Source organism: Carettochelys insculpta, chromosome 2, assembly GCF_033958435.1.
Source record: "Carettochelys insculpta isolate YL-2023 chromosome 2, ASM3395843v1, whole genome shotgun sequence".
NCBI lineage: Eukaryota > Metazoa > Chordata > Testudines > Carettochelyidae > Carettochelys > Carettochelys insculpta.
In genome coordinates, this window is record NC_134138.1 from 234,418,893 (window position 1) to 234,440,651 (window position 21,759).

General features: G+C 40.9%; 1 protein-coding gene across 4 annotated transcripts in view; it reads left to right on the forward strand.

The window, feature by feature from the left end:
• Positions 1–21,759, forward strand: part of CDK6 (cyclin dependent kinase 6) — a 217,821-nt gene that overhangs the window by 131,782 nt on the left and 64,280 nt on the right. The window lies entirely within an intron of this gene.

The following is a 21,759-nucleotide window of genomic DNA, read 5'->3' on the forward strand; positions in this document are numbered from 1 at the left end:
CTTGTGGTCCACTATAACCCCTAGATCCCTTTCTGCTGTACTCATTCCTAGGCAGTCCTTTCCCATTCTGTATGTGTGACACTGATTGTTCCTTCCTAAGTGGAGCACTTTGCATTTGTCCTTATTAAACTTCATCCTGTTTACCTCAGCCCATTTCTCCTGTTTATCCAGATCCTTTTGAATTATGACCCTATCCTCCAAAGAAGTTGCAACCCCTCCCAGCTTGGTATCATCTGCAAACTTAATAAGTGTACTTTCTATGCCAATATCTAAATCGTTAATGAAGATATTGAACAGAACCAGTCCTAAAACAGACCTCTGCGAAACCCCACAAGTTATACTTTTCCAGCAGGATTGAAAACCATTAATAACTACTCTCTGGGTACGGTTATCCAGCCAGTTGTTCACCCACCTTATAGTAGCCCCATCTAAGTTGTATTTGCGTAGTTTATTGATAAGTATATTATGTGAGACTGTGTCAAATGCTTTACTGAAGTCTAGGTATACCACATCCACCGCTTCTCCCTTATCCACAAGGCTCGTTATTCTATCAAAGAAAGTTATTAGATTGGTTTGACATGATTTGTTTTTAACAAAACCATGCTGGCTGTTCCCGATCACCTTACCACCTTCCAAATGCTTGCAGATGATTTCTTTAATTACCTGCTCCATTATCTTTCCTGGCACAGAAGTTAAGCTGACTGGCCTGTAGTTTCCCGGGTTATTCTTGTTCCCCTTTTCATAAATGGGTACTATATTTGCCCTTTTCCAGTCTTCTGGAATCTCTCCCGTCTCCCACGATTTTCCAAAAATGATTGCTAAAGGCTCAGATACCTCTTCTATCAGCTCCTTGAGGATTCTAGGTTGCATTTCATCAGGCCCTGGTGATTTGCAGACATCTAATTTTTCTGAGTAAATTTTAATTTGTTCTTTTCTTATTTCAACTTCTAAGCCTACCCCTTTTTCACTAGCATTCTCTGTGTCAGGCATTCCTTCAGATTTCTCAGTGAAGACCAAAACAAAGAAATCATTAAACATCTCTGCCCTTTCCAAATTCCCTATTACTGTTTCTCCCTCCTCACTGACCAATGGCCCTACCCTCTCCTTGGTCTTCCTCTTGTTACCAATGTATTTGTAAAAAGCCTTCTTGTTTCCCTGTTGAAGGGTTGGATCTCAATTCTTTACCAACTGCTCCCTTTTAGCAACTCTCCAATAGGCTGGTGGTAGTTCAGCATGTCACTCCTCCAGTGAGGAGACCCCAAGGGTGAGAGACTGTTGTTCCAAACACATCACTACTCATTGGTGGTGAACACTACTCATTGGCTAGCCAGAGGAAAAGCATTTCTGCCTAAATTGGAAGCTTCCTCCTGTCTTGGCGACTCGCACTGCTCATGGTTCACAACCTCTGAGCCCATAAGCCCAAATCCATTGCCTGAGGCTGGAAACTTTCATTTTTAGTCCATTGAGCATAGTAAAATTCAGCCCCAGTGATTGCTGAGAATACTTCACATCACCACGGCTCTGGTATGAGGTTTGGAGCATGTATTAGTCCAGTGTTCCTGAGCTGGTATCCAAATTAGAGTCAGACAAACTGATGCCTTGACAGGGAGATTGGATTCATAGGAAAGGAAGGTCCTTTGTAGACTCCTACACACGTAGTATCCAAGGGGTTAACAAGGCAGCTAACTTTGGAGGCAGAAGGTCATTGGCGGCAACAGCAAAGAGTTTTAAAGCCTGCCATCAAGAGCCTTTCACCCTGCATTTCCCACCCAGGGGATTGTAAACATTGGCTCTCAGCCATGGAGTCCGACAAAACTTCTCTGTGTTTGCAGTATATACATTTCTACTTTTTAATGGAGACTGAAACACAGCAAGTTATTTCTGCATGTCTAGAGAGAGTGGTCCTGTTTAAATGAAGTGTAGTCAGGAGGGAGAAGCGAACCCATTCTCATTCTGGAATTTGAAAACATAGAGATATGCTTGTTTAGTGGTACTTCACATGTAACATAGCTGCTGTTCTCCAGCTTTCTCAACTCAGAGGAATGTGTACAATGCTGTCACTTAATCAGAATTCAGAAGAGCTTTTTATCTGCCATTTGTTAGTAACTAGCAATATTGTCCTTATCTGTCTGTCCTTTAGCCTGATCCAGTACCCTGGGACATGAGAACTAGTAACATGAAAGTACTTATTACCTTGAACATTCTTGTTTGTGCTGTCTCTTAAACTCATATCCCTTGAACTCGGAGAAGTGGTATTTTTTGTTATAAATTCTGAGAAAGAAGATTTATCTATAACAGCCCACCATAAAAAGATTCTGTGTGTTCATCACTAGGGCGTAAACCTGTAAAACACTTTGGACTGGCTTCCTCAGAGGTCAAGACTGACCCTTAACAAGCAGGTAATAAAGGAATGTGATTTCACAGAAATAATTCCTAAAATAATACATATGAACTTCAAAGAGACTCTGGCAAATAGCTGAGGCCATAAATCAGGCCTTCCTTACAATTGCTATATTCTGCTAAATTTTCAACTTCTTCATATCAACTTTAAGAATTTTTTGTTATTTTCACAAAATCAAAAAGCAGTCCTGTAGCACTTTAAAGACTAACAAAATAATTTATTAGGTGCTGAGCTTTCGTGGGACAGACCCACTTCCTCACATCTGGAAAATTCTGATCTGAAGAGGCCTGTCCCATGAAAGCTCATCACCTAATACATTATTGTGTTAGTCTTTAATGTGCTACAGAACTGCTTTTTGGTTTTGTGAAGATACGGACTAACAGGGCTACCTCTCTGTGATTCTTCTGTTATTTACAACTGTGTTTTTCTGTTAGGTACTTTAACAATCCTTAAATCGTTTTGTGACATGGATTTTGTGAAATATGCCATCTTGAGGGCGGCACAGGGGAGAGAGGTTGTCAGTGACTCCACAGAACAGATACAGCACAAGGTCTCTGACAGTAGGAGTAGTTCGGTCTTCACTAGTTTATGCCATTTGTGATGGTGGTTGGGGCTGCTGGTACTCATACTCATACTATGGACTGGACTGAAACAGCCACGTTTCTTCCTGTATTCTGTACAATTATTGTACATTTGTACATCTCTTCTTAGTAAACACATATTTTGTTTCTGCTGTTCACTTCATGTGGAAATAACATATTTGATTGTATTATTTGTAAGACAGGGTATTTCAGGAAGTTTTACTTTGCTAATATGTGTAAGGGCTGCTGTTTGATTGCCACATCTCCAACAATTATCATTCCTTTTATAGTCTCCTTTGTCATGCAGCATTGTGGCCAGTAGGTTTTAAATAGAATCTGCTGAATATAACTTTGGATTTACAGTGGCTTTACAGTGTTTATTGTCCTGTTCTGTGATTTATGGGGTCGTAGTAGCTCAAAGGGCTTGATTCCTCTCTTCTGGCCCAAAGGGGAGGGAGTTGAAATTTGCACCCTTCTGAAGCAGTGAAGTCAGCTGCATTCCATGGAGTCACTGTTGCGAAGGGGGCTGCCAATCCTGTACCACCAGCCCCACTTTTGGAGTATTGTTGCAGTAGAACAGGTTTAACTTTCAGCCATTGTTCCATAAAAGCACCACTGGCAGAAGCTTCTCAAGGTTGTGCTGAATCTGTCCTCCCCCGGGCTGTCTTGACAAGTCACTGCACCCAGCCAGCTTGCTTTGGAGTGTGTGCTGATTTTTTCCAGATCCCCTCAATAATTTCAGCTCCACTGTGACATCCCTTCTAGGCAGACTTTCTACCACCAAGAGCATAGAGACTGTTTCCATTAATAAGAAGCCAATGCAAACTGAAAGGGATGACCAAAAGGGATTTATATATGACTGTGGCTGAAAATTAACCTTTCGCTTATCAAATTCCAGGTTCCTGATGAATATTAACTCACTTCAGGTATTTAGTCTATCTACATGAATATCTTAATTGTACACATCAATAGTTACTCATGTCCAAATTAGACTTTTAATTTAGAGCTTAGAAACATTTTGCCTAAAGCTTTCAGATTAGTTAAGCATGCACTTGGGAATACCATTACAATGTTTTTGAGTACAGCTCAGATAAATGCATATTCAGAAACATAATTAGGCACATTTAAATCCACAAACATTTTGTACACACTTTCTCTTTCATTTCACATGCATATTTGAAATTCTGTCCCTCTTTCGTCAAAATATCCTGTACATAAATTAACATTTTCCTTTCCTGTTAAAAAGCTGCTCCTCATTATCTCTAAACACAAGACTATTTGTAATTACGTACTTCATAAATATTTCATAAGTATGTACTTCAGTTGTGTTCATGTCATCTTGACTGTGAGTGATATTAATCTTCAAATATCTCTGTTATTTGTGATCATCATGGAGTAGTCACTAAGGCCAAGAAACCAAGGAAAGCAGTATCGATGTTTGCCAAACTTGAGGTTATTAAAAGAAGTGAAGTGGGCCAACAATTGAAAGACTTATGTTTGGCAATCTCCTTGGCAGCATCAATTGCATGTACGATCTTTGTATAGAAAGAAAAGAAAAGAAATGGCAGAAACATAAGTTGGCGGAGCTAGAAGTTGCATTGAATAACAAAGGCCAGGGAAGCAATAATGGGTAAACTTGAAAGATCTTTAATACACTGGATTGACAGCCATAATGAATGCAACATGCCTTTGAGCTTCCTCATAATAAGAGAGAAAGTCCTGTCTTTGAGGAACTAAGAAGAGACCTGAGGAAGAGCTGCAAGTTGGGGCTACCGAAGTAATGTTCAAAGCAAGTCGTGGTTGGTTTGAGTGTTTTAAAGTGCGTTCACATTATCATAGTCTGTGTGTGTGACAGGTGAAGAAGCATCTGCTGATATTCAGGCAGTTAACATTTTCCCAGTCACATTGCAATGAATAATTGATGAAGGTGGATATTCTCCAAAACAGATTTTTAGTGTTGATAAATAAGGCTTTTCTGGAAAAGAATGACTTCTCAAACCTTTATTTCAAGGAATAAAACAAAAGCAAGAGGTTTCAAGGCTTCGAAGGATCAACTGACATTACTTTTTGGTGGAAATTTGCAAGGAGACGTGAAATTGAAGCCTCTCCTTGTTTACCACTCAGATAATCGGAGGGCATTTAAAGGCTTAAACAAGGCATCATTTCTGTGGTCTGGCATTCTAACTGAAAGGTCTGGGTGACAAAGCAGGTTTTTGCTGATTATATAACAAGCTACCTTTCATCATTCATCTAAATATTTTGCTGAAAATAATCTGGATAGTAGATGTCTGCAGCTCCTCGATAATGCTCCCAGTCAGCCTATCAATGTTGAAGACTATGGAAATAACATGCAAGTGTTTTTTTGCCCCCAAATATCACTTCCGTCTTTCAGCCCATGCATCAAGGCATCCTTGCTACATTTAAAGCTTACTATTTGCAACTGGTGGTGATGTATCTCGTATCTGCATCAGATGGAGAAGAGAAACCAATAATTAAGCAGTTGTGGAAGAACTACAGTGTCAAGTTGGCTATAGAAAATATCACAACTGCATGGAATAAAAACACTCAAAGTATCCTGAATGGTGTTTGGAAAAAAACTATTGCTGATATGTATTCATGATTTCCATGGTTTTGAGGGTGAAGTGAAAGACATTCAAATTCTATCATGCAACTGGCAACTCAAGCGGGAATCAATGAGGTAGACACAGATGGGCCATTTCTACACAGGCCACTTTCTTCAAAAGTGGCATGGTAATATGCAGCCCGAAATATGCTAATGAGGTGTGGATGCAAATTCCCCACGCCTCATTAGCATACGATCACGTGATTTGGAGTCCAGAAGACCATTCTTCTGGACTCCAAAACGCTGTGTAGCAGCGCAGGCTTGGGGGAGCTTCCGGAAGGAAGTCCTTCTTCTGGAGGCCCCTTCTTCCCAAAAATTTTTGGGAAGAAGGGGCCTCCGGAAGAAGGACTTCCTTCCAGAAGACCCCCTGGGGGGCCACACTTCTACACAGCATTTTGGAGTCCAGAAGAGTGGTCTTCCAGACTCCAAATCACGTGATTGTATGCTAATGAGGTGCGGGGGATTTGCATCTGCGCCTCATTAGCACATTTTGAGCTGCGTATTACCATGGCACTTTCGAAGAAAGTGGCCTGTGTAGAAATGCCCATGATGTTCAAGATCTGTTATTGCTGCATGGTGAAGAACTGACTAACGAGCAAGTAATTCAGCAAGATGCAGAAAGGTTATCAGAAAAGGAAGAAGAAGAAGTGGGTGAACCACAAAAAAACCCAGACACTAAAACACACTCAAAATTCTTCAGTGCATTGGAGGCAGCTACACAAATTCTTGATGACAGTGACCCAAACTTAGAAAACAGGTTATCGTGCAAGTGACAAATTCATGAAGCCATTCAGTGCTGTCAGGAGTTGCATGATAGCAAGAAGAGGGCTGCAGTACAAACTTCAGTTCTATCATTTTTTCAACCCTCAACGTCATCACCTCCTCCTAAGCCTCATCACCATTAGATGATCCTCAACCTCAAAAGCTGAAGATAAAACCCCAGTTAAGGAAGTTGAAGTCACTACAGAGCTGTTTCCGAAGATGACACAGATGATCCCATGGAACTCGCATCAACACCGCCTTCTTAACCACTATCTAAGAACTGACTAGTGGTACAAAATGTCATAAAAAGCAATAGAGTAGCATTGTTTTTATTTTTATGATAGTAGAGTATTGTAATAAGTGTGGAAAAAATATTGGATATTTTTTTGGGGAGTCAGGAACCAGTCAGAATTTTTTAAATTTAAATTAATGGGAATTTAATTTTCACCTTACAGATGGTTTTCATGGAACAAATTACATTCGTAAATAGAGGGATAGGTATATAAATCTGTTTACTAATCTGAACATGCTAAGTGAGGGCCATTAGTAGTACTCAAGGAACGTAATGGCCCAGTACTCAGGATAATGATAATCCATCTCACTTTTTCTTTAAGCCTAGCCTATGATTGGTGCTGCCAAGACATATGACCAGGTCATCTGATGCTGGAATCCATTTTGGATGCTATAATTTTCCACTGGAAAATTGAAAAGTTTAAATTGAACACAAAGGACTCTTACCTTTGGCAACAGAGCTATAAAGATGGGAAACCAAACAGCTGGAGCTGCTAGACACCAGGACACCCTTGTTTACCATCTAAGGTGTTAGCTGCAACCACCTGAAAATGAATGTTAAGAAGGATCAGGCCCAAATTGGTAGGCATCCCAGCATGTGAGAAAAGATTATTAGAACTATTCTTGGGTAAAAATTGCATATAACAAGTTTCTTGGAGTACAGTAGGGTTGTAACATTCGCGAGGGTTCAATGTTCAGAACCCTCACGAATGTTGATTTTTGCGAATATAGGAGTTGGACTCAGAGCTCTGGGAAAGTGGCAGCTGCTGGTGCACCCAGCCCTGAAGCCCTGGGGAAGCAGCAGCCTCCGGCGCTCCTGCCCAGAGCCCCAGGACATAGTGGCTGCCAGCACTCCTGCCTAAGGCCCCAGGGCAGTGGCAGCTGCCAGCGCGCCTGCCCAGAGCCACAGGGAAGCGGTGGCTGCCAGCGCTGCTGCCCAGAGTCTGGGGAAGCAGCAGCTGCTGGTGCTTCTGGCCAGGGCCTGGGGGAAGAAGCAGCTGCCAGTGCTCGCCACTGGCACTGCTGCCCAGGGTCCCAGGAAGTGGCAGCTGCCAACACTCCTTGCCCTGGAGCCTGGGAATCAGCCACTCGCAGATAATTGAATTGATGAACATTAAGTCTGCGAATGTGGGGACCTTTCTGTATTAGGGCTTAGCTGGTATATTTTGTTTTAATTTGCTTAGTAACTTACTTTGATCTTTCTGCTATTTGTGACCACTTAACTCTTTACTTTATATACTTGATAAAATCACTTTTGTTTATTGATAAACTCAGTTTAAATAATCATTACCTGGGGTCATAACAGCTGTGCATCTCTCTGTTTCATTCATAAGGGGGAGGAACAGTTTATGAAGTTGTTCTATAAAAAACTTTAGACATGGTAAGATGGATTTATCTGTGGTTCTGGCCCCATTATGGCTCTGTACCTGGGTGCTGTGGCAAGTCCCTTTGACTGAGCCTTTTCGGAGCTGATCTGATCTCAGGGTCTGTGACACTCGGCTCTGGGCGGTGACCTCAACTCTGTGCCATCACTGGAAGAGACGGGAGGGTCTGTCTCACTAATGGTGGGGCACCCCAGGGTGCACATAGGTGGGCTCAGTGATATTTCACCACATCAAATGACAGTCTCAAGGGGATTTCTGCGACCTAACCCATCACAGTAGAAATCCCTGTCACAACTCTATACCCCTTGATATGAATTGTCAGGGGACTCAGAGTTACGCAGTTTTATGGCTTGGTTTGTGCTGTCAGAGCAGAGAAGGCTGCTGGAACAGAGTCCAGGATCCAGTGCAATATATTTAAAAATCATGGCCCAGATCCTTTGCTGGTGTAAATTTGTGGTTGATTTCAGTGGAGACATCTTAATTTATTCCATCTGAGGATCTAGACCCATTCATGTATTCCAAGATACTATGTCAAGCTACTACCTACTTAGTACTTCTTTCAGTTTAATATTCTAGAATACTTGTTTTTCTTATAACCCTTATTTTGTATAGAATAATGTTAGAAACCTAAGGTTTTTGTAAATTTGTATTTTTTCCTCATGCCTGGTTGGATATTATACTAGAATTTTCTGTGTCATCCACATAGTTAATTTCGTTATTGGTCTTGTGGCATGGTGTCACTGTTTTGATTGTAGATAACATTTTGGTGGTGAAACACTTAGCTTTTCTTTACAAACAGAAATGAGTGACAACTATTGCTTTTGAAGAGCACATCTGTGTCAATGGCATTATTTCATCTCAGTGCTAACCCACTGCTACATCAGCATGGAGACGCTGACCACCCTCAGTTCCCATTTACTATAGAAATCAGTAGTAGTATTCCCACTGGTAGGCACTAGATTAAGCATGTCTCCTATTGTAGTGGTTGTTTCAAAATCTTTATTTTTGTGAAAAGTATGATCAACCACTATGCAAGTAAAGTTTCATTCAGTGACTCAGAAGCAAAGGAGCTAGGCAGTCTGCTTATGATATCTGTGTAGAATTCAAAAGAATTCTTTGAAATGTGCTAAATGGAAAGAGATTTCCTTGTATGAGTTTTGAGGTAAGCACTGAATTTTTAACCAATGGTTAAAGTTTTACGTCATATTCAGATCAGTTTTCTTTTCTAGCAGCAGTTCAAGACAAAATATCTAATCCACAAAAGACTTTTGAGGTGAAAGCCACTCTGTCTAGGTAAAGTGTTTTCCATTTGTATTTATACACACACAAACACATACACACTCCCAGCGGATGTACCTAGAAATAGTCTACATCACCATCATCATACCAAGTACTGTGGTTCTTCCTAGAAGTAAAACACATAATTCTAATCAAGTTTGTGTGTAACCCATCAAAGCAAATTAATATCTCCTTTATTCTCAGTTTGTTCTTCAGTAGTTTGTGATGGTTGTTTCTTTATTTTGACTATACAAATGTCTTAATACCTAAAAACAGAGGACACTTTGAAATGAGAACTTTTATAGTGAGCCATAGTTGGTCCAAAGTTGTCTCTTTTTCATTTAGGTGATTTTTTTATGCTGGTTTGACCAAAGACAATAATTATGTAACAATAGCAACAACGCTGTCTCACTTCACAAAAGAAGTTAATTAGGCACCCAAACATGAAACACAAGTGAAAATATCATTGAAATTACCATTAATGTGTACGGTGTTATCAGACAGGTGGCTGAGATACATTAACCTCTTGAATACCAGGTGGTTTTTGTGTGTTATCTATTTAAAAACAAGAGTAAAGTAGAAGAACTTTCTAAAAGCCGTTGGAGCCATTTGATTCACCCATCCCATAAAAAAATGTTCATACTTCTGTAAAAAGGTGTAGTATGAAAATTGCACTTCTACAGTGAATGAAATCTTCTCACCAGGAATGCCTGTCATTCTAATGGAACCAAAGAGATGGCTAATGGAAGCTCTCTAATGGAGAATGAATTAAGCAAATCTAAATGCTTATGCAATACTGTCATAAAATATGGAAACTCTACAAAGTGTTGATAAGGGAATATTATCTGTCACCCTAACTACATCATGGATAGGATACTATCGATAGGATGCCTTTTGATTCATATGTTCCAAGCCCATAAGTTGTCATTTTAATCAGCTAGCATGACTTCCTGTATAACACAACCATGGAACGTCCCCAAAACAATTCTGAGGGACTATCTTTTAGTAAGGCATCCATTCTTGATTTTAAAATGGTAAGTGTTGGAAAATCCACCATAAAACTTGATCAACAATTCTAAAGGTTAATTACCCTCAGTCCAGTCCAGTTTAAACTTCCAACCATTGGATTATGTTAAACCTTCCTGTGTTAGATTGATGAGTCCATTACTAAATATTTGATCCCCATCATGGTATTATAGACAATGAAAAAGTCGTCCCTCAACCTTCTTTTTGCCAATACATTCAGCTCTTTGAGTCGATGATTGTATGGCATTTTTTTGAATCCTTTAATCATTCTCATGGCTTTCCTCTAAACCGTCTCTAGTTAGGCTATGTCTACATTAGGCAAAGTAAGACAACCACAGATATGCAATTCTAACTATGGCAATTATGTAGCTGGAATCAATGTATCTACGCTTGGTGAATGGCTGTCTCTACTGGGGAAGGTCGACAGGAGAATCTCTCTCGTTGGCCTCCCTTACTCTTCACATCTTGTGAGGAGTACAGGGGTTGACTGCGACTCCTAAGAGGTTGATTTCACGTGTCCACACGAGACCTGTGAAATCAAACCCCAGAAGATTGACACTGAGCAAGACAATCATCTGGAGCAGCATACATGTTGCCTTTGTCAGCATCATCCTTGGACTGTGGACACCAAAATATGACACAGTATCCTATTAGTGGTCACATCAGTGCCAAATGGAGGAATAATCTCTGCACCTTCTTGAGATTCCCTTGTTTATGTATCCCAGGATCTTATCTCTTTTGGCCACAGAATCTCTCTGAGAGAGCTTGTTTACCTGATTATCCCCCACAACCCTCTCATCATTTTCACAGGCACTCCTCAGACTAGAGTTGCTCTGTCATGTAAGTATGGCCTATCGTTGTTGTTCCTAGCCACGTTGAAACACATACTCTGCACTTGCTGTGAATCAGTAATGTGTCTTCTCAATTATTTACTACCACAATTTTGGATCATTATTTACTACCACAATTTTGGATCTTTCTTGAACTGCGGTGCCCAGAACTGGACACAATACTCCAGCTGAGCCCTAACCAGCGCGGGCTTACATATGAACAGATTAATTCTTCATTCTTAAGTGATTGTTTAACACTAATAGTTGAGATTCAAGCCAGGTTCCATCTCCAGCCTTACTTTCATCACCTTATAACCAGTATTCCCTGTAAGCTGAGTAGTTGGGTAGCCACAAAGGGGAGATTCAGGTGATGCCCAGCTGATTAGCAGAGCACCCACAGCTGGCAGCATGTTTTTCTGTTGGTGGTGCACATCTCCACATGCCTTGGTGCACATAACAAAAATTATTCTGCCCACGAATGGAAAAAATTAGAGGGAACCTTGCCTATAAAGCGATATAGTAAAATTGATTTATCATGAAAATTGTCATGGTTACTTGTAAACATATGGAGAAATTTTCTTCAAAGTCTGAAGAAAATTGGCCAGGCTGTTTTTGGGTTACAGTTAATTAAAAGCCATCCTGAATATGAAGCCACTCATTAGGCAATCCGCAGTAAAGTGTCAACCAGTATTCCACTATCAATTCTACTGAACAGGTGGGAATAACACTGAAGATGTTTTTAGTTATTTTGGGAAACCATGAAACCAGCACTGAGAGAGCTGTATGATCTCATTTTTTATACAGTAAAAAAAACAGAGCTAAAAAGATGCCTCAGTCCAGAGATAATGTGATAACCCTGTGAGCAAGAATTGAGCCAAATAATTTAGTCTTAGAGCCACTTTAGATATCTTCTGTGGCTACAAAAGTTATCTTACAAATTGTGTTTTGTGAAACAGAAATATTTGAATAGAGAGATGAGCCAGAATTCTTACTACCAAGTTGGGAAAAAAGGCACAAGTGTGGCCCATTAAAAGCATTGCCGCCACAATCATAAAAGCAGAAGATGTAGATTAATTTTGCTTGTATTAAACTCTTTGGCTGTGTCTACACTTACCAAAAACTTTGAAATGGCCATACTAATGGCCAGATCGAAGAATACTAATGAGGCACTGAAATACGTATTCAACACATCAATAGCATGCTGCCGGCCGTGGCACTTTGAAATTGCCACTTTTCGTTCCCGCAAGGCTCATCTACAGGCGGGTCCTTTGCAAAAGGACCCCACCAACATCAAAATCCCCTTATTCCTATGAGCTCATAGGCAGGACCAAGTATGAGCTAGACAATCCCTGATAGTTGTCTATCTAACCTGCTCTTAAATATCTCCAGTGATGAAGATTCCACAACCTTCCTGGTTAATTTATTCCAATGTTTAATCACCCTGACAGTTAGGAAGTTTTTCCTAATGTCCAAACTAAACCTTTCTTGCTGCAGTTTAAGCCCATTGCTTCTTGTCCTATCTTCTGAGACTAAAAAGAACACTTTTTCTCCCTCCTCGTTGTAATACTCTTTTAGGTACTTGTAAACTGCTATCAAGTACCTAAAAGAGTATTACAACAAGGAGAGAGAAAAAGTGTTCTTTTTAGTCTCTGAGGATAGGACAAGAAGCAATGGGCTTAAACTGCAGCAAGAAAGGTTTAGTCTTCTCTTTTCTTCTCAGTCTTCTCTTTTTTAAACTAAACATGACCAAGTCTTTCAGTCTTTCCTCATAGCTCATGTTCTCTAGACATTTAATTATTCTAGTTGTTCTTCTCTGGACCTTGTCCAGTTTCTCTACATCCCTCTTGAAATGCAGTGCCCAAAATGAGACACAGTAATTCAGTTGAGGCTTAATCAGCCCAGAGTAGAGCAGAAGAATGACTTCTCATGTCTTGCTCACAGCACTCCTGTTAATGAATCCCAGAATCATATTTGCTTTTTTTTTCTCCCTGCAACAACAGAAATAAAGCCAAGAAGTGGCTTGGATCCTGCTGTTTGACTCTTATTTAGCTTGTGTGCACTATGATCTCTAGATCCCTTTCTGCAGTGTTCCTTGCTAGACAGTCGCTTCCCGTTCAGTATGTATGAAGTTGATTGTCCCCTCCTAAGTGGAGTACTTTGCATATGTCCGTATTAAAGTTCATCCAGTTCACCTCAGACGATTTTTCCAGTTTGTCCAGATCATTTTGAATTGTGCCCCTATCCTCCAAAACAGTTAGTTATCACTCTCCCATCTTGGTATGATTTGCAAATTTACTAAGCATACTTCTATGCCCATGTTTAAATCGTTGATGAAGATATTGAACAGAAATGGTCCCAAAATAGACCCCTGTGGAACCCCACTTGTTATGTCCTTCCAGCATGATTGTTAACCATTAGTAGCTACCCTCTGAGAATGGTTATCCAGCCAGTTATGCACCCACCTTATAGTAACTACATCCACCACTTGTCCCTTATCCACAAAACTTGTTATCCTATCAAAGAAAGCTATCAGATTGGTTTGTCATGATTTGTTCTCCACAAATCCATGCTGGCTGTTACCTGTCACCTTATTTTCTTCCAGATGTTTGCAGATGAATTCCTTAATTGTTTGCTCCATTATTTTTCCTGGCACAGCAGTTAAACTGTAATTATCTGGGTTGCTCTTATTCCCCTTTTTATAGATGGTCACTATATTTGCCCTTTTCCAGTCTTCTGGAATCTTCCCAGGCTTCCATGACTTTCCAATGATGATAGCTAAAGGCTCAGATACCTCCTTTATCTGCTTCTTGAGTATTTTAGGATTTGTGAGGCCCTGTTGACTTGCAGACATCTAACTTTTCTATGTAATTTTTAGTTTTGTTTGTTTTTATTTTTATTTTCTAAACCTGTCTCCTTCTCACTAGCATTCACTTTGTTAGGCATTCCTTCATCATACTTCTTGGTGAAGACTGAAACAAAAAAGTCATTAAGCATCTCTGCCATTTCCAAGTTTTCTGATATTGTTCCTCTCCCCTCACTGAGTAGGAGGCTATCCTGTGCTTGGTATTCCTTCTGCTTCTAATCTACTTATAGAATGTCTTCTTTATGTATCCTTTTCAACTCTAGGTAGTTTGAGCTCATTTTGTGCCTTTGCCTCTCTAATCTTGTCCTTGCGTATCTGTATTGTTTGCTTATATTCATCCTTTGTAATTTGTCCTAGTTTCCACTTTTTATATGACTCCTTTTTGTTTTTGAGATCATGCAAGATCTGCTGGTTAAACCAGGGCAGTCTTTTGTCACACTTTTATCTTTGCTACACAGTGAAATAGCTTACTTTTGGGCCTTTAATAATGTCCCTTTGAAAACTACCAACTCTCTTCAGTTTTTTTTCTTCTTCATCTTACTTCTCATGGGACCTTACCTACCAGCTCTCTGAGTTTACCAAAATCTGCCTTCCTGAAATTCACTGTCTCTATTTTGCTTTTCTCCCTTCTACCACTCCTTAGAATCATGAACTCTATGATTTCATGGTCACTTTTTCCCAGGCTGCCTTCCACTTTCAAATTCTCAACCAGTTCCTCCCTATTTGTCAAAATCAAATCTAGAACAGTTTCTTACCTAGTAGCTTTTTCCACCTTCTCAAATAAAAAAATGTCATCCATGCAGTCCAAGAACTTATTGGATAGTCTGTGCCTTGCTGTGTTAGTTTCCCAACATATGTCAGGATAGTTAAAGTCTCCATTACCACCAAATCCTGTGCTTTGGATGATTTTGTTAGTTGCTTAGCAAAAGCCTCATCCACCTCTTCTACCTGGGTAGGAGGTCTGTAGTCGACCCCTAGCATAACATCACCTTTGATTTTTATCCCTTTTAACCTAACCCAAAGACTCTCAACACTTCTGTCTGCTATGTCCATCTCCACTTCAGTCCAGATGTGTACATTTTTAGTATATAAGGCAACACCTCTTCCCTGTTTACCCCACCTAGCCTTCCTAAGTAAGCTGTACCCTTCTGTACCAATATTCCAATCATGTGTATTATCCCAAGTCTCTGTGATACCAACTGTCATAGTTGTGTTTATTTATTAAGACTTCAAGTTTTTCCTGCTTCTTACCCATACTTCTTGCATTTGTATATAGGCATCTAAGATAATGATTTGATTTTGCCTCCCAGTTCTGCCTAGTCCCTCTTTTTTCTCTGTTATTATAGCCCACGTTCCCTCCTATTTCTGGACCAACTCACAGGTTTCCATGTTCTTCTCATACCTGTGGGCTTGGGTCAGCTGCACCCATCGAACTTAGTTTAAAGCCCTTCTCACCAGGTAAGCCAGTCTGCATCCAAAAATGGGCTTTCCCGTCCTCAAAAGGTGAACCCTATCTGTCCTTAGCAGTTCTTGGAAAATTATCCTGTGGTCAAGAAAGCCAAAGCCTTCCTGGTGACACCATCTTCACAGCCAGGCATTCATCTCCAGGATGCACTATATCTACACTGTGTCTTCACCTATGTCTACACTAGAGGGTTTAGTAGGCAAAATGGCTGTTTTGTCGAAAAAACACGTGGAGCTTCCAGATTCCCAAGGTGTTCTGTCGACTATAGGTCAACAGAACATGGCACTTTTGTTGACAGCTGTACCCCTGCTTCCTATGAAGAATAACACCTCTGTCGACAGAAAGCTAGTCTGGATGTTCCAGGGGGTGGGCGAGGGTTGTTTCTGTGAACAGACGGGGCTTCTGGGACATCCGGCATCCCAAGATGTGCCTTCTTCATGGCTGTTTTGCCAATAAAGTGGCAGGGCAGTCTGGCCGCTCCATGTTGACAGAGCAGATCACTCTTGCGATCTGCTTGGCAGTTTGCCACGATCTGTCAACAGAAATTTTGTCAGAAGATATCTTCTGACAAAAAAAACTTATCAACAGATCCCTGTCATCTAGACATAGCCTGAGTGAATCATCCCCTGTTGTCCAATCCCAGTTTCTGGCAAAGAGAGGCTAGGGACCCAGATCTGCACACTGTGTTCAAGATGTGGGAATACTATGTATTTATACAGAAGCATAATGATATTTTCTGTCTTGTATATCCCTTTCCTAAAGGTTTCTTACATTCCAATATATTTTTTCACTCATACTGCATACTGAATGGATGTTTTTAGAGAACTATCCACAGAGATTCCAAGAGCTCTTTCTCAAGAGGAAACAACTAATTTATATCCGTTATGTTGTAGGTATGGACGGGAATAGAATTATCAAATATATAGGGCTGCTTTAAATTACCACAGCAGCACTGCTGTGCATGGCTGTGACGGAGCAGGGGGCCCAGCACTGCACTCTAGGCAGCGCTGAAGACTGAACGCCCTAGGCCCTGACTCTTCCACCCTTGGCCTCGGCCCTTCCGGGGCACAGAGCCGGGGCCCACAGTGGTTGTTGGTGACTTGTGAATTGGTATCATGGGGAAAGCATTTCTACTAGGTCCCAGCCTATAAATTACTCTCAGCCTCTTTGTTCTTGGACAAACAAATAATTAGTGTCATGCTCTAACCCACCTGAGCATCCCATTGATGAGAGAGCAAAGGAAAGCTGGATAGGATAGATTAACAGCCATTTGTCAGAGATGGACTTGAATGCAACAAGAGAAAGGGGAGAAGACTGGGTGAAATTATGGCGGCTCAAAGGGTAAGTGAGTAGGCGCTTGTCAGCTGAGAGAAAGTAGGGGAGAGAAGACTGAGTGGGAAGTGACAAGGTGTGAGAGAGTATTAGCCTGGAGGTCAGTGTAGAAGTGGTCTGGGTGTGCTGTGTAGAAGAAGTAGAGTAGAGACACTGCCATATGGCTGGAAGGCAGAGCCAAGGGGGAGGATTTGAAAGGTGATATCGTGCAAGTGGAAAGGACCAGAAAGATCCTAAAGGAAGAGCTGAATCTAAATGGGCTGGGTAATAGGAGTGGCACCTGAACAAAGGAGCTTATTAAATGAGAGGACTGAAATTCAACAGGTTGACTGCTGACCCCATTGCTTCAGCTGCAGTCCCAACACTCCATTTTAGAAGTGTCAGGTTTAAAGGGTTAAGTATAGTTTGAACAACACACAAAAATACAGGTGGATGCTTTTTGGATGTTAAAAATGTTACTTTATGAGGCTGCAATGTCAAATGTCACTCTCTCTAGGCCCTTTTCACTGATGATGTGGCTTACCTAATCACTAGGCCAGACAGCATTAAGAGGAAATGATGAATTAGTTGTTCAGTTCACCATATCCTGTGTTCAGAATAATTTTCATTTCTACTTATCTGTAAATGTTAATGGAATGTCCACAAATATTTGCTTGGTTTCTATGGTGAGAGAGTGAAATTCTGTCAAAACCAAACTACATCATACTGTACTTCTTAAAAGAGGATCCCTAGCACGATAGGAGTGAGCTGTGGTTATTACTTATGTGCAAGCTGACATTTGATAAATGGCAATCACTTTGAGATTCACATCTTGAAAGTCAGCCTTGCACATTGCAAACCCTGAGATGACTCGGACCCTTTTGTATCTAGATAGTAAAGATCAGTTTATCAAAACACAGCCCAAGGCAACAAGTTTCCCTCTGAGTATGAAGCAATAAGATAGTTCTCAGAAATGAGCTTTCACGCCTTTTCTTCACAGTTTATAATTATTTAAATACCCAAACTATTAAGACCCTGAGGTTTCCTCTCTCTAGATAGCTGGGTATACAGACAAGCATGCACTTGCATACTTCTTTGTGTGCAACACAGAGGGGAGCAAATTTTCAGGGAAGTGGGACAGACAGTGGTCACGTGGAAGAGCCACTTCCATGCTTCATTCTTTCCCAGTCCTCTTTAAATAGCAGCATCCTCTCTGAGTGTATAGTTCATGTTGGTTCTCTGCTACAAACTGAGGTGTGTGGTGAGCAGTCAGGGAGCTTGTGCTTCCTGTGTGTGGCATGCTTCCCCAGGAAAGGAACTTCAGTTCTGGGATAGATTGTCATGGAGGTTAGTGCTGGTCTGACCAGCATTCAATTCTTTACCTTGCTCCAGAGCAGAGTTCACAGTCGCAGTGAGGGAGCCAATGGTATGGGAAAACCCTGTTCTTCTTCAGATGCTGGATCCCTATGTGTAGTCTACTCTTGATTCAGATACACTCTCTCTGCATGATACATGAGAATTCTAGCAAGCAGTGTCCGTTGGTCTGCACTTGCACCCTACTCTACTTGTTCTCCATGCTGAGGATGTGAGGGGCAGTGCAGATTGACGCATTTCCTGTTCCTTCTTACTGCCACATGGCCAGAGAAGTGTTCCAGATCCCCTTAGAGGAAGTTAAGGACTCCAACACAAGCTAGCTGAATAGGACTCTTAATTAATTAAACTATACAGAAACTGAAAGAACTATGTGACATGCACCAAGCACCTGTACCTCTGTTGCTGTCAGGTCAAAAAAGCAGTACTTTGCTCCTGACTAAGGCAGCTGAGTTGTTTTTCCATACTCTCCGAAACTCTATGGTGATGCAAGTAGTCCAGACACCACCACCTAAGTGCCACCTGGCTAGATAATGGGGCCAAGAGTTTAGGCCGTATGAAAGACAGGTGTTTGCAGTCATTAGTCCCTAATTTAGAATTTCCAACTTCTGGGCCCTCCTGGGAAAATATACTTTTTTAATTATTCTAAATTCCTGCATTTCTAAAGACAACTTATGCAGAAAGGATAGAGCTCAAGCTTGAGCCCTTATTGATGAGGGCTGTCTAGTAGCAGGTCCCTCATCACAAACTGCCCATACTGCTTTGAGATCCTTGATTGTAATGATGTGCCAGGACTTTAAGTCCAGGTCTACACTAAAATTCAGGTCCACCCGTCTATGTTGCTCAGGAGATTGAAAAATCTATACCACCCTTTGAAGCTCTGCCTACTTTTTTGCTGCTTCAGCTGTCTATGAAGTTTGCTTCTCTCATTGCCATCATCTTGCTTGGATGGACATGTGAACTGGGAGCCCTAAAGGCAAACCTCCCTTTGTACTGTATTTCATAAAGATAAGGTTTCACTACAACTACATCCAGAATTTATCCCCTAAGTCATATACACCAGACTATCCACCTAGCAGTGTTTTCCCCAAAGCTCCATGCTTGTATGAGAAGAAAAGAGACTTCATTTCCTCCGCATGAGATGAATGTTAGCATTTTATCTACAGAGAACAAAATAGATCGCAGATCACCTGGGCTGTTTCTTCCAAGAGGACATCCAAGTGGATCTCTGATTCCATCCTGCTTTGTCAGCGGGTACACCTTCCTCCCCCACATGGAGTATGGGCTCATTCTGCAAGAGCGTGCGCAGCCACAGCAGCAGTACTCCAAGAAGTACCTGTGCTTCCGTTAGCAAGGCAGGAACGGGGAGTTCCATCCGTGCATTGATGAGGCATTATGCCTTGTTCAAAGCCTCTTCTGCTGATGTATTCTTTGGAATGGTGGTTTTGCAAGCAGCCATAATTCCTGCCTCCTCACACACTCCTATGAGCACTGCTTATCAGTGAGCCATAGTGGGATCAGCACTGGAAGAAGAAAGGAAACTTACACTTTATAATTGGAGTTCTTGGAGATGAATGATCCCACTGTGTATTCCATTGCCCACCCTTCTTCCTCCATACTTCAGATCTTCTCTGATTCGCAGTAAGGGGAGGAACTGGAGAGCCGTGGGGCAGTACCGCCCTTTATACCCTCAGCACAGAGCACAAAAAGAGCAAAGGTTTGGGTGTGGCTACTTGCTAGAATTCTCTATATTTAGGTCTTGTGCATATGGAGTGTGTATGACCCACAGTGGAAGACAGACAGGGAGCAAAAACAAGACCACCAGATATACTGAAGCATAAGGTTTCTGACTAAGTGGGTCTTTGACCACACAAGTTTATGCTCCAATACATCTGTTAGTCTATAATGTGCCACAGGGCTTCTTGGGTTTTGTTTTTTTTTGCGGATACAGTCTGACAGTCTGATATTTGTCACCATGCAGGGCATTGAGTTTAGTGGTATAAAGTAGATAGGGAGCACACATCTTGACAAATTACAGCTACAAGGCATAAATAAGTTCCCTGTATTTGGGGGCAGGGTGAGACTTGGATCACAAGCTCAGAATCTGTGAGATTTGGTCCTGTTTCTCCTTTACATCTCCAAGCTCACACTTCTGTTAGGCAACTGCCCCCATCTCTGGGGAAAAAAATGTGGAAATTCATGACCCTAGAAATCTCCAATTTTTTACAAATAATTTTTCTTGTCCCATGCGTTTCTCTGCAAAGACCCTGAAAGAGTATATGTGCAGGCCAAATTTACAGAAATGTATTAATATGATTAAAAGTCTATTAAAAAAGGAACTCCACCTGATTCAGCATATTCCCTGGAGAGCCTTTATCAATGGTGTTCATAATGGCATCCTGGCCTCCTCCTTCATTGGAATGAATTTCTGAGGGAGAGTTATCTTCCCGTGTGTGTGAAGATGTGGTAGAAAAGCATTCCAAATTTGGTAACAGCAAGTTGGAGAAAATTATGTACATTATTGATTATATTATTCCGTCTTCTGTTGCTGTACCAGTTCACATGGGCATTTATCTTGAAGTCACAGATGGCTCAGTGCAGCCTTATTTTGCACTAACTTATTGAACTGTTTCAAAAATAAATTTTATGAGCTGAGATCAAAGCATGTAAAAGAACTTTTAGCAAATACGACCACTTGTGTAAATATCCTTGTACTTCCCTCTTCATCCATTCCACACTTCCAGGTGCTGTTAGGGAATGTAATGATTGTAATAAACGCTGTATTTGCTTTTGTTTCAGCTGGCTTCAACCAGAAAATTCAGCTGATTATTTGTGTTTACAGGACAATTATATTGCTGTAATTTTTTTAAAAGATCACATATGTCATATGTTTCTGAGTACTGGCATTTAAATTCAGCAACTGGCATTTTAAATAACGTATTTTGAAACTATTTACATCTTTTATTTTACAATTATTTTTCTCTGTTTTTTATTCTTTCAGTTTCCTGAGCCTAGAGAAACACTGTACTTTCTAACACGTGTGCTTTTGTGTCTTAAAATTAATTATGAGACCCCCACTTCCCTCTTTATAATATTTTTTAAAGTTTAAAACTACCACATATTACCAAAAGAGTATTGTCCTTTAGCTGAAGATCCTGTTTCTTTAAAGCTGGATTGTAAAGCCAAGTCTAAGTGGCCCTTTAGCACAGCGCTCAATTTTTTCAGGCATAAGGAACTGGCAAAAGACATGGCCTAAATGTCCCAAGATGTAGGATAAGAACAGGTGGTGATTCAGTATTTGTGCCCCAGCCATGTGATGGCTTAGGCCAGGTCTGCACTAGGGAAATAAGTCGATTTCATATACACAATTTGAGCTTTGGCAATTGTGTAGCTAGAATCGACTTATCTGAAATTAACTTACCTGGCCATCCTCAGTGAAGGAAGTAAATGAGAGAGCTTCTCCCATCAACCTCCCTTACTCATCACCAACCCCTGATAAGTTGATTTTGCATATCCCTACCAGGCGTGCAAAATCAAACTCCAGAAGATCGATCCTGAGCAGGTCAGTCTTC